The following is a 12,891-nucleotide window of genomic DNA, read 5'->3' as shown; positions in this document are numbered from 1 at the left end:
CAACGCTTGTGTCGCGATGGTTTCTTTCTCTCGAAGCGATGCGAATACAAATAAATTGAAATACAGAATATCGATATATTGTCACTTTCCATTCATAAAATGTACATAAATACATATGTCTTAAGTTTGTATCTATAGGGAGTAAAATTGGCACGTGAAAGTACTTTTGTGTTATTTATGTCGTTATACAAAAAGTTCCATTACTTGTTCAACAAATTAGCGACTCACTACGTGTAAGCTGGTGATCTAGGGAATTGTTTAAGCGTATAATAAATATTATTTATACATAAGCAATGGCGGAGCGTCTATATAAATTTAAGCTGTGAAAGTAAAAAAGAGTTAATTTATATTTTTACTACATGCTACTACATTTTTAAATAGCACGAGCGAGAGTCCTCACTCCAAAGGTCGTGAGCGGACCTTGCGATGAGTAGCGTGGAATAAAGTCTAATACATATTGCTTTACATTACAGAAGCTTAGCTTTATCATGTTATAACATGTCCTAGCTTACACATATATATATATATTTAAAAAAAATCGAAACCTTAAACTGTTTAAATATCCTGATACACAATATCATATAATTTATCTCTGATTATTAACATTCAGGCATTAATTTTCCCCAAATATCATGATTTTTTAATATTTGTAATGGCAATCAAAAAGACAATTTATTGCTTCCTGATTACTATATATTAAATTAGTATATATTAGTTAATAAGATTTTTAAGAAATGTGCCGTATAAAATTAGGTAATCCTGAAATGAATGTCGTTGAATGAAAATAAAAAGTATAATACGTTGTTTTATAAGACTTTATTATATAGATATAATGCTAAAATCATAAATTATATTTTTGTTGTATTTTTAAGAAAAATTCACTTATAAATAAAATTATCTGTATACAAACACATACAATAACGGAACATAAATGACTTATTCTATTTTTTTAATATCTTGCTTATATATTGTATATTGTAAACAGCAACAGCACTTTTATCGCTTCCTCATTTCTAATATTAGAAACATTTGTGAATATTGTACAATAGTATTATTGTTGCGAATAAAAAACAAATATAAACAGTAAAGATCACATAAATATAGACGTAAATCACAAATAAATAAAAATTATTTCTAAAATACGTGTCTATCAAAGAATATTTTAATAACTTCTTTATAAGTTAAATCAATATTATACAATTAAGAGTTTCTCGCTCTTCAGCAAATTTATGGCATTTTTTATTACACACAAAGATTTGTTAACGAAAAAAATCGAACTAAATAATTTTTTCGTGATATTTAATCATTACCCCTGGGGTATCATTTTTTATTTCATTTGGGAATTTTTACTGATTAGTAAATTTTTTTAAGTAATTATAAAATATATTACTCAACATAAATTATAATAGATTAAAGTTTAATAATTTAATAAATATTTAATTTTAAAATAGCAATTTATTTATATTTTAAATACATATTTAGTGGTTTTGAAAAAGTAATTAATATAAAATTCAGTTACGTGCAACATATGTTAAAACTACTTTACTTATAACAAATATAGTGGAGAATGCAACTTGAAAAATCTCTTGTTGAATACGAAATAGTTTAATTATTAGAATGCAAAGTAAAGTATTACAATCGTAAAATTTTAATTTGTAATTACAAAACAATTCATCTCAAAAAAGTATTTGTGATTGATAAAATAAATTACAATGTTATACTTTCATGTAAATATATTATATACATATGTATGTACATGCTATCAAAAAAAAAAATATCGTTTGTCTAGAACTAGATAATTGAATTATTCAGTCATTCATAAACTACTCAAATTTTCTCAATAGTTACTTTGATAAATTGGATCCTAATTGGTAGATATCCTTGTATAATTTCATCATGTTGTATATCATAACTAACGGTGAAATGTAAAGTCCTATCATACCGGATCGTTTAATAAAACGATAACAGTCACATCAAAGGACCAAAGGACCTACCGTTCGAGTATCTTCCATAATCGGTTTTAATTATGTCTCGTAGAACAAATGGACGCCTTCGAGTGTTAATGAAATAGTTAACGTCACAACACACTCGCAACTCGATGAGAAAGGGTTTTGGGGGTCAGAAGTGGCGTTTACGCCGGCGAAATTTTCCGCTAATGAATGCGGTATTTCCACCCTTTGAACCCTTCGGAAATGAGTGTAAGCAAGGGGTCTTCCCACACCCACAGAAAAATGCTAAAATAAAAAGGGGCCCCGAGCGTCTGCGGTAAATGCGCGAATCCATGCGAGCCGCCGATAAAATTTAATTGCTCGCGTGCCCAAATTTTGCTAAATGTATGTTGGGAATGAGATAAAGTAATGTGAACACGTGTCGTAAAAACGAGGACGTCTTTACATCGACAGGGGCGGATTTACAGTATTCTCAGTGGCGTTTATACACCAAACTCTATGTATACCTATATATGTACATCTGAATAAATATATCGCTCTTACGTTTGTAGATTATTATTTCATACGAAACCTCAACTATTTTTTTAAGTATGGAAATTAGTTAATGGTATGTAATTTATTTAAAATAACCATAAAATAAATTTTATTAAAACATTAGAGATACTATCTAGAATATTTAAGAAAGTGATGTATCGTATCATGAAATATACATATATTATTTTATCACATTAAAGGAACAAAAAATCGTTTTAAATAAAAAATAAATTACTTTTGTATTTTGACGCCGAAGGGGTGTGACCTTGCAGCCAAAAATACACCGTAAAAACTGATAACAGCTTATTTTATAAATACTTACCAGATACATTGATAAATGTAGATGCGGCTATCAGGCGGAAGTCTGAGAGTCTTTACTGGCGTATCGAGTTGTATTATTGTTGGCTATGATTTCATTAGGACAGCTGGGATCTGTCGTATTCTATCTAGTCAAAAACATATTATATTATATGTATCATCTATATAACACAAATAATAGTGCAAAATATATTATTTAGATACAATATTTTTTAACATAAGATAATTTAATTACATATTAATTTAAAAATCGATCTATAATATGAGAAAAAAGGAGAGTTTAATTTGCTTTTATATTTATTTTTAAAATATGAAATACCTTGTTGAATAGATATGATTGATGTATTTGTATGGATAATATAAGGTACTTCGACATACGCAAAAACAAAATTTACTTTATTATATTGCTAATGATAACTTAAACTACCGTAAGCGATCCATTTTGCCACGATCACATCTGATTGAATATTTCTAACAATTATTTTTAGAATAGAAATTGTTTCTCCGTCGAAAAACAATAAAATAAATATTTTTATTTTTATTTAAACTGAAATATGTAACGTATTCTATCATATACAATATTATATTAGTCTGAAGACCGTAAATGGTTTCGCGCGGGCTTACTCGCTCGCATCTGTCATTCGCGATAGCCCAGGTAGGAGGTTGGGGTTCAGTCTACGCTGAAGCGAAACCCCGACTAAGGGCTGTAGCTAATAATGGACTATTTTATATCATATATATTAATTGAATTTTATTATTTAAATGTTTTTAATTCATTTTTTCATTGTATATAATTCAATTTGAGAATATTTTATATGCATATATCATTTTAAACAGTTCTTACATAAAAATAGATTTGTAACGTTTTCTTAATGCATTAAAATAAATATAGAAACTTTTGTGTTTTATATAAAATTATTTTATTTTATTTTTATAATACTGTATATACCTTTATTTTATCAAGAAATTTTATGTGATACATTCATATTTCATATTTTCACGTTTTTTAATAAAAAAAATGTAAACATTTTCCATCAGATATTTTCATTCCCGGTATTTAGTTTTACTTGTCAATTTGTATACACGCCGTTCGCCGTCAAAATATATAAAACTGAACAAAAATTAAATTAAAAAGGAACAATCTCATGCATAAACAATTTTCACATGCAAATTGAGAGTAAAAATATTTTATTAACGATTTATCTCCCTTCTCTGAAACATTATTGAAAATTTACAATATTGCTTCAAATGACGGATAAAATTTTCTCATGTTTTGAACTGAGTCAAAAAATTCAATGGCGGCGGTCAAATGGTATAACGTCTCAAACAGAAGGCTTTCCGAGTCTATTATTAAATTCTTTGCATTTTAATATGTTCGTAATCCCGACGAGCTGGTCCTTTGTGCATAGTCAAAACAGGTGACAAGGGTCTGACCTATGAGATGCCAATTTTGGCTCATACAGACTGATAGCCGTCGGGGTTTGGTGGGTACAAGCAAGTTTTTGCTATACAGCATTCTATGTATGTTTTAAAATCTGATTTTTTTATACAAAATAAACTGTTTATTTATTTTTATTTTTAAAGATGAAATTTTTGCAACGTCACATTTTAGTATTACGCTCAAAGGGTTCGGTGTTTCAAAGAGAACAATAAGACTTACAGTGAAATAGAAACATTTCAAGCTTTTCGAAAAGTGTTCCGCAAAGTGAAATTCTATGCGATTTAAAATCTCAAGTATACATATATCACTTGAGACCCTTGTCACATTTTTTTCAAACATTGTTTATTTGTGTACATGTGGCACATGAGCTATTATCAACAAACAACTAAACAACGTTTTGTTTATACTCACGCCAACCTAATTCCGCAAAAGCAGAGTCAAACGCAACTTTATCATTTTGTGTTTTTATTATTTTTATTAGTTTCATAGCAATCTATTGTCTAGAGCGCTTAAAGACCATAATAACATTTAATGTAATACTTTTTGATTACTTTCCTTTGTTGCTCCTAAATACTCTTTTCGTGATTATAAGCAGGGCCGCATGACAAAAATATATTTTTTAACATCGTAATATAATTTCTTGAATAAAAAATAATAGCTACAAATTAACCCTTTCAATGACCGCAATGAAAACGCTCGATTATAAAGCATTTATAGCAATACTATCTATGATTATTTATTTGACGAATAATATAAAAAAGAAACATCTTCGATTGAATAAAAGGATATACAAACTATAATTTAAATTAAATTAAATTAGTCCAATAATTCAAGAATTATCTGACTTTTAAGACCCAAAATAATCGAAGTAATTAATACTATTTTATGTGTTAAAAAATCTTAAATATATTACTGTTTTTACTATGTATTACCTACAAAATAAACAAGGTGTTTGAAAAACGCTATTCTAATTATAGTCTGAGCACTTCATGCTTCACCAAATTTTGTTTGTCTAAAAACAATCAATGTCGTAGCAAAAGTAGTATGAGAAAGTTTTGTCTAGGACAGCGCTGTCCAACTTCATTTTTAACTTTTGCAAACAATTCGGGAGCCAAGTAAAAGGGTAAGTAATTGAAAAGCCAGTTCTTGTCACCTCAAAAGTTTTATAATTTATACGAGGAAAGTAAAATAAAATAAAGGCAAAAATATTACGTATTTATTAAATATTAAAAATATTCAGAACCTTAATAAATACATTATATATAAAAAAAATCTAATTTCAGCAACACTGGTCTAGTAAATATTATTATGTGGCTTTCTCACAAAATGCTTAATAGACCTTGGCTTTTATATTATACAAGCAATTACTTCTTAAATACATATTGTTTGATATCAATGCATTATATATTATACACATTTCAATTAAAAATTATACTGAAATTATATTTTAATGTATACAATAGATACGTGGATGATATATTCATGAGTCTTTGATTTTCATATAATGAATTTTTTATTATTCTTATCTCAATTGTCTAAATACAATACGAATAAAAAATAAATAAAATGATTGCATTCTCATTTGCATAAAAACATAGCAATCAAATAGATGACAATTTCGAAGCTATAAGATGTAAAAATTGCGCTCAAGAAAATATTATATTATACAATTATATCAAAAAAAAAATTTAATAGAATATTACCTTTGTATCAAATATGAAATAATGCTGTATCATTTTATCAAGATATAAAGCAATTAAAGAAAGAATATTTGTTTTTAAATAAATATATACTGTCTCTTAAAAAAATATCTTTTAAAGATAAAGCCAGATTTCTTTTGAAATAAAGAGTAAATTAAAACTCAATTAGAGTTTCTTAAATGTATATTTATTAAATATACGGGTCAAATAGCCGTAAAGCATTATGCTGTGAAATAAAAAGTGTTAAAGAGGGAAATGTTAAATTAATTTTATTCATTCTGTGTAACTGATAATTCGTTTGAAAGTATAAAAAAACAGTAAAGAACTTTATAAACAGATAATTCACAGAACCTTTGGAATATAAAACATGTGGAGTATAATATTGCATAATAATTGCGAAAAGCTCGCACGCTTCGTCATGGTATTACTTCACAACATATTTTTTTTATATAAGTACATATGTATATAAATCTAATATAAAATCCATTTACTTTTTCCTAGAAAAAAAATTGTAGTAATGGAAAAAAAATATTAATTAGAAATCGTTCGTGTATCATTCTCGCACACAATGAAATATGATTTCAGCAAAAAAATCCCATTTTTCTCTCCACGCACATTATTCTCATATAGCCATTCATCACTCTTCAAGCCAAACTTTTCTTTTTTCTCACGCCCTTTTAACCTCTTCTCTTGTCAGATGATACCCCTACAGGATTGGACACGTATTCCGGCTAACACTTTTAAGCCTTACAATTTGCAAAATCAGATTTTTTTATACATACATACATAAAAAAACATTTGCTTTTAGATACCCCCAGAGATTCATGAGTCTTTGATTTTCATACATACCCATCGATATTTAATATTTAATAATCTCATGAGTGTTTTTTCAGGCTCAATCGAATTCAATACACCCTCAGAGATTTCTATACCGATAAGATAATTTATTTTACCCGGCCGAAAGGATTATTATATACCAAAGCAAACTAAAGCCGGAATCGACTCGAACATTTATATAAACTTCGACCCCCGTGATATGCAAATACATCCGCCTATCGTATTATTCAAACGAATCCGCGAAAGCCTTCAGATCTGGGATATAGTAGAACATATTTTTATTTGACGATATAAAAATCTATTTGCTAATACAAATTATATGGATGTTTTACTGTACTACCTTGATTATTGGGTTAGAAAACGCACGAAAAGGCAATTTTCTTGACTTATTACATAAATTGGAGTTGATATAGAAGGTTTCTTTGTTGATAGGTTTATAAGTCACTTTATTTGAAAGAAGTGGTCCAAAAACAAAAATTAGACCTTTGGAAATGGTATTTTTTGTACTTATGTGTAAATCAGATATGGTTTCAAGGATCAAATACAAACGTACGGAGCGTTTTTATAGAATTCAATGAATTGTGTAAATTGACCTTTTCGTTTCCATTATTTACTATATATTAATAAATATTCTACAACTAAGTATAAAAAAACAACATCTAGCAATAAAAATCTTGCATTACTAATTCATATTTTTTTTGCCTCAAATATTTTCATTGTGGGGGGTATGTTAGCATAATAATGTTATGTGCACTTTTTTCTTTATATCGTATATTAAATGCTATATACTAGCAACAAAAGCGAATCTGTATTTATCATTAATTATCACGTTGCTTGAAGAACATAAAGCAAAGCCATGTTTAATGACATAAATTAAGCACACATTTTTAAATAAAACTATTACAAAAATAAATAATTCAATGTTAAGTTTTGTTATCTTTTCTGTAAGTTTAACATAGTTTTGCCATAGACTATAACTCATTTAAAAGTTTTGGGTTAAAATAAGACGAGGCTGTAATTGAAGCCAATTTACAAGTATCTCATTTAAACCAAATAAAATAAGGTCATTTACCAAAGGTTAATTATTAAAGTCGTGTATGATTATTGTAGCTATATTTCAATATATCGGGCTTTTGGTGAAAACAATTGCTAAAAGTGTTGAGTACATTGTGAGTAACATCAATAGGCAATTCAATAAAAATGCAAATGCTTTCGAGTACTAATCAAGTTTTTTAAATCTCAGTGTCTTTGCTTGAGAAAAGATATTTTCAAAGATGAAGTACATAAAATCACAACTTTGAGTCAATAATAGCAGAAGACCATTTTTAATAAATTTTACCAATAGGAAGTGACAAACTTTAAACCCCAGTTTAATAAAATGTTATCCCAAAAAAAAACATTTACATAATATTATTAAGTAATGCTTATTATTAAAGACACAAATATTGGGCAAGTATATATTAGAATATAAAATATATAAATACATATATAATTCTTATTTTTTTTCCAACTCACTTAAATTTAGCATTTTGGCCCACCAAACCTAAAATACTTTTTATCCGGCTCTTCAGAATAAAAATACGGACCCCTGGGATTGACTATTGAATATTATTGACAATAATGTCAGTCAACATTTACTTAGATTTGAACAACTCATTAATTTGCGACACTGAATTACATATTGCGTATTATATGCTTAAAATGTAAGACTTCTATATGGTAATAATAACACATTTATTATTTTCGTGGTGGGGAGTATGTTGTACTGTACAAATTTTGTTGTTTCTTTTTTACAAAAAAAAATGCAGTATGCGTTTAATATAATTATTTTTACTTATATAATTATTATATCCTTCAACCCAATATCTATTCATTTTACAAATAAAATTTAAAATGGTCCAATTCCGCAATTTTATATGTCGCAGAATGAACATCCATATTCATATTAATAAAGCAAAAAACGATAAATTTGCAAGTGAAATGAAGTTTGCGATGTTGGACCGCATCGCATTTATAATTTGTCTTTGAATAAAATCGCCAGCGTGTTTTCTACCCTTATCCCCGCCGGACATTTTTATTGCATAACATAAAAATAAACGTGATATAATCCGGTATCATCCAATATTCAATATATGGTCAATTTATTTTTTACTATCACAAAAAAACATTTTTATCTATAGGCAATAAGGGTCATATTGAAATCGTGGCAGGCAATCTGCACGTCCCTCTGGGACGGACGTTTCCAAATCCCTAAATTTGTATACATTAATCCCGAAACGAATTTCATGTCACATTCGTCAATTCAAGATCGTAATTGCTATCCGTTGTTTTTTATTTATAATATGGCAACATATGCCCTATAACTATAAAATATTTTTAACGACGAATATGTAAAAAAAAAACAAGTATATAAAACATCTACGTAAATTATGTCTTTATTAAGAGTAGTAAATTAATAAAATATTTACAGCTCAGTGCTATATTTAACAGGCTATAAAAATATATGAGTCTTTATATTAAACTGAAACGTTATTTATTATGTGTGATATTGCGAAAAGCTTTGTAATTTTTCTTGTCTATTATATAACAATTTATCTATAATATAGACATATAATAGAATACATATGTGACTTATTTTATTATTACTCTGCTAAATAAATTATAAAATATGTAAGTTACAAATTTAAATATTATACCATTAATTTTTCGTAGGAAACGGTTTTATTAGCTCGGTTTTAAAGTCTAAAGATTAAAAAGCAATTACCGAGCTTTCAGACGAGATTAGAATTTAAAATATTCGTTTTCATCATTTTGACGTAACTCGTTTGAAAGTCAGCAAATCGGCTTACGGTCTAAATATGATGAAGAACATTCATTTAATGGAGCATAATTCTCACAGGATTTCTAATGTTTAAATATAAATACACATATAATACAACAATAAAAATCAGCGAGGGACCAAAGTACATTATCGTAAAAAGTAAAATAGCCCATATTCGCAAAAAAATATATATGATTTTTTTCATTAATATTTTATGAGCAGTATATTGTAGTTACAGATTAATAATAAATATTTATAGTGCCATTATTTAAAGCCTTATCAATGTTAATAAAGTTTGTTTGCTCGTTTTTTATATATTCATTTTAAAAAAATTACATACATATGTATTAAAAATATTTTTAATACTAATCGAAAGTATTTAATAGTAAAAAAATAAAATAAAAATTTAAAAAGGCATATACGTAATACTTAGGATTTATATCTTAGCATGTAATAAATAATAATTGTATCTGAGAAATCTGTTTTTAAATTACAATAATAATAATTCAATATTTAAGTATACATTTAAATTAAAACAGTAGGTTGCTTTAATATAAGTTTCTACGAAACGTTGCTTTATTTCCATTTTCATTACCTAAAAACCTTTGATAAGGTAGTAGCAATTTTATTATCAATTAAATTTTAATATATTAAGCGTAATAGCATTACGCAAATATTCGCATAATATTTTTAGAAATTTATTGTTTTCTATACTATATTGTGTAAAATGTCACGTCGAGACAAAAATGTTGTATGCCAAAATTTCGACACTTTAAAAAATGTGGCACACAACACGTTTATAAAATGACAAAAAACGAGATAGCTGACACTCGACGTATTGGCTAAAAATATAGGCCATTCAAAACGACTGCCAAAGTTCCAAACGTGATATTAAGTAATAAACATTCAGTACTGTATACGTGAATATAATACAAACAGACATACAACATGTATACAGAAAAGGTTGAGTTTAGTATAAACCGGAGATATCGCAATAATAAAAATTTGCCATGGATAAAAAAATTAAATTTATATTACAGTGAGTAAGAATATATTACAAAGTAAGTAATATTATTTGCATATATTTTCTTAATAGTATACGTAGAAATATAATTTTTCACTATTTAAAAAAAATGCGGGAGTTGGGTGCGTCATATTACCTTGAAATATGATTCGTTCAACATATTCTGAACAGCTTTAAAATATTGTTAATAGAAAGCTTTGTATTAGTATTTTAAACAAATACACTAAAAGACAATATTGATTATCCAGTTTGATTTTAAGGTATTCGGTAATTTGCCTCATCGTTCCACTCATTTAATCAAAGACTGTTATTGTGAATATTTTAAAGTAATATAATAACCAACTCGTATATTTTATATTATTAATTAGTCTGACAATCGAAGAAATTAGTTTTTATTAAATCCTAATTATTTATAATATATTTAAACTAATTTCATTTTGATTATACGAGGTATAATAAAAAATAGTATTAATTTTTTCACCAATTATTTTTTTAATATCTATATTTGTTTTATACAATCCAAAAAAATATGAAATTCCCTATGGGGTAAAATATGTCTACAGTCACAAAACATTGTTCTTTCAGCGTGGTTTTTGTTTTCCAAAAAATCACGATTTAGTTGTAAAATATTTTTTACCTACAGTTTTTCTTTGGATTGCCTCATTCAAACAGCGTGAAGCTGCAAAAAAGTGCTCCTTATTGATTTCACAACCTGATAGTGAAAATTTGTGAAGAATTCAACCGTTATAATCGATGAAAACAAGGAGATAAACCATAAAATTTGCTTGAACTTGACGTCCTTTTTTGCCATAAAATTTCAGCGCTTTCATTAAAACGATTTCGATTTAATAACCATACATATATAATATATTACTTATTATAACGCGTTAAAGCAATTCTGTAAATTTAAATTAAAAAAAAATTTACGATGCAATTTTGGTGAAAGTTCAATATACCTGAAACGAATTTGGCTGGTAATATTTTTTTATGTTTTTCTTTTGAACTACTCTTTTATTAAAAATTGAAGGGATTAGCTTATGCTGTTAAGTCATAAAAAAGGCTAATTCTGCTTGTGATAAAGCGTTTTAACCGTTTGAAAAAAATGGTTTTCTTCGTTAAAATATGATACAACCGCGAGAAACTTCTCAGCGGCTATAGTTACAAGGTACACGATTTAATTATCCGTTTCTTTAAAAATAGAAAACGCGTGCATTAGGATTTATCCTCAAAACGGCTGTTTGTAATTTTTTAATCATCCAACGGAAATTTGATTTAAAAAAACTCGCCACCCTTTTTTTGTAATTAATGGTTCTACCGAAAAAGATGCGGAAAACAAAATCTCAAAAAGGGGTCATTTTAAATAAACACTTTCCTTCAGACACTTTATCTGAAGTTTCACAAAAAAATATCTAAATAAAACAATTCGAAAAATTTATATTATTTAATATAATATTTTTAGTATTAAAATATATTTTTTACTATCAAAAAACATTAATTATAACTTTTTGCGTATCATTTTTGTATTCAATGTACATTCATTGTCGTCATATTTTCGTCACGTACCCTTTTTTGTGGAAGCACTAGATCCTGTTTTTACGGAGTCATCCCGCAAATTTGCATATGACATAACTTTCGCACGAGACATTTTGTGCCAAGTATGGCTTAATTATAATTATAAAAAATGTGCCATTAATAATTTTAAAAAATATTGCACACATTATCATATGATTATTAAAATAAATTACACTATATATGTATGTATTTATATTTATTTAGCGGTAAAAAAATATTATTATATTATATAAAACATGTAGTACCCATATAAAATGCAATCAGAGCCTCGCCTCTGTCTCGTACAACTAACTATATACAAGTTTTGTTAGTACTATAATTGAACAGAGTTTACTCTCACCTCTATCAATCTAAATCTAGAGAGGCTTTTCTACAAACTGAGTATAAAATTTATTGCCGCTCTAGAAACTTTAATTGCAAGTACGAAGCTCGTTAAAATGTAAACATTTTATTTGTTACACTACTAAAATAGGAAAGGACAAACATGTGTTATAAAGTTTCGTATATTTTAGTTCATTTAGTTTAGAGCAAACATATTTAGCAAAAGTTATGTTTAATTACACATTATATATCTTTCTCTTACACAACTGAAAGTATATACTTAATATTATGCGTATGTTACAAATGGCATTTGATTTAAAAACAATTTTAGTAATGAAAAATATTTTTATAATATATAAAGACGATTAAAATAT

At 26.9% G+C, this 12,891-nt stretch overlaps 1 protein-coding gene across 1 annotated transcript in view; it reads left to right on the top strand.

The window, feature by feature from the left end:
- The window catches only part of LOC148234873 (uncharacterized), a 125,637-nt gene that overhangs the window by 34,305 nt on the left and 78,441 nt on the right, over positions 1–12,891 (top strand). The window lies entirely within an intron of this gene.

This window comes from Plectrocnemia conspersa, unplaced genomic scaffold, assembly GCF_051122295.1.
Source record: "Plectrocnemia conspersa isolate PC_06_02 unplaced genomic scaffold, ASM5112229v1 ptg000005l, whole genome shotgun sequence".
In the NCBI taxonomy this organism is placed as follows: Eukaryota; Metazoa; Arthropoda; class Insecta; order Trichoptera; family Polycentropodidae; genus Plectrocnemia; species Plectrocnemia conspersa.
This window is presented reverse-complemented; position numbering and strand designations above follow the sequence as displayed.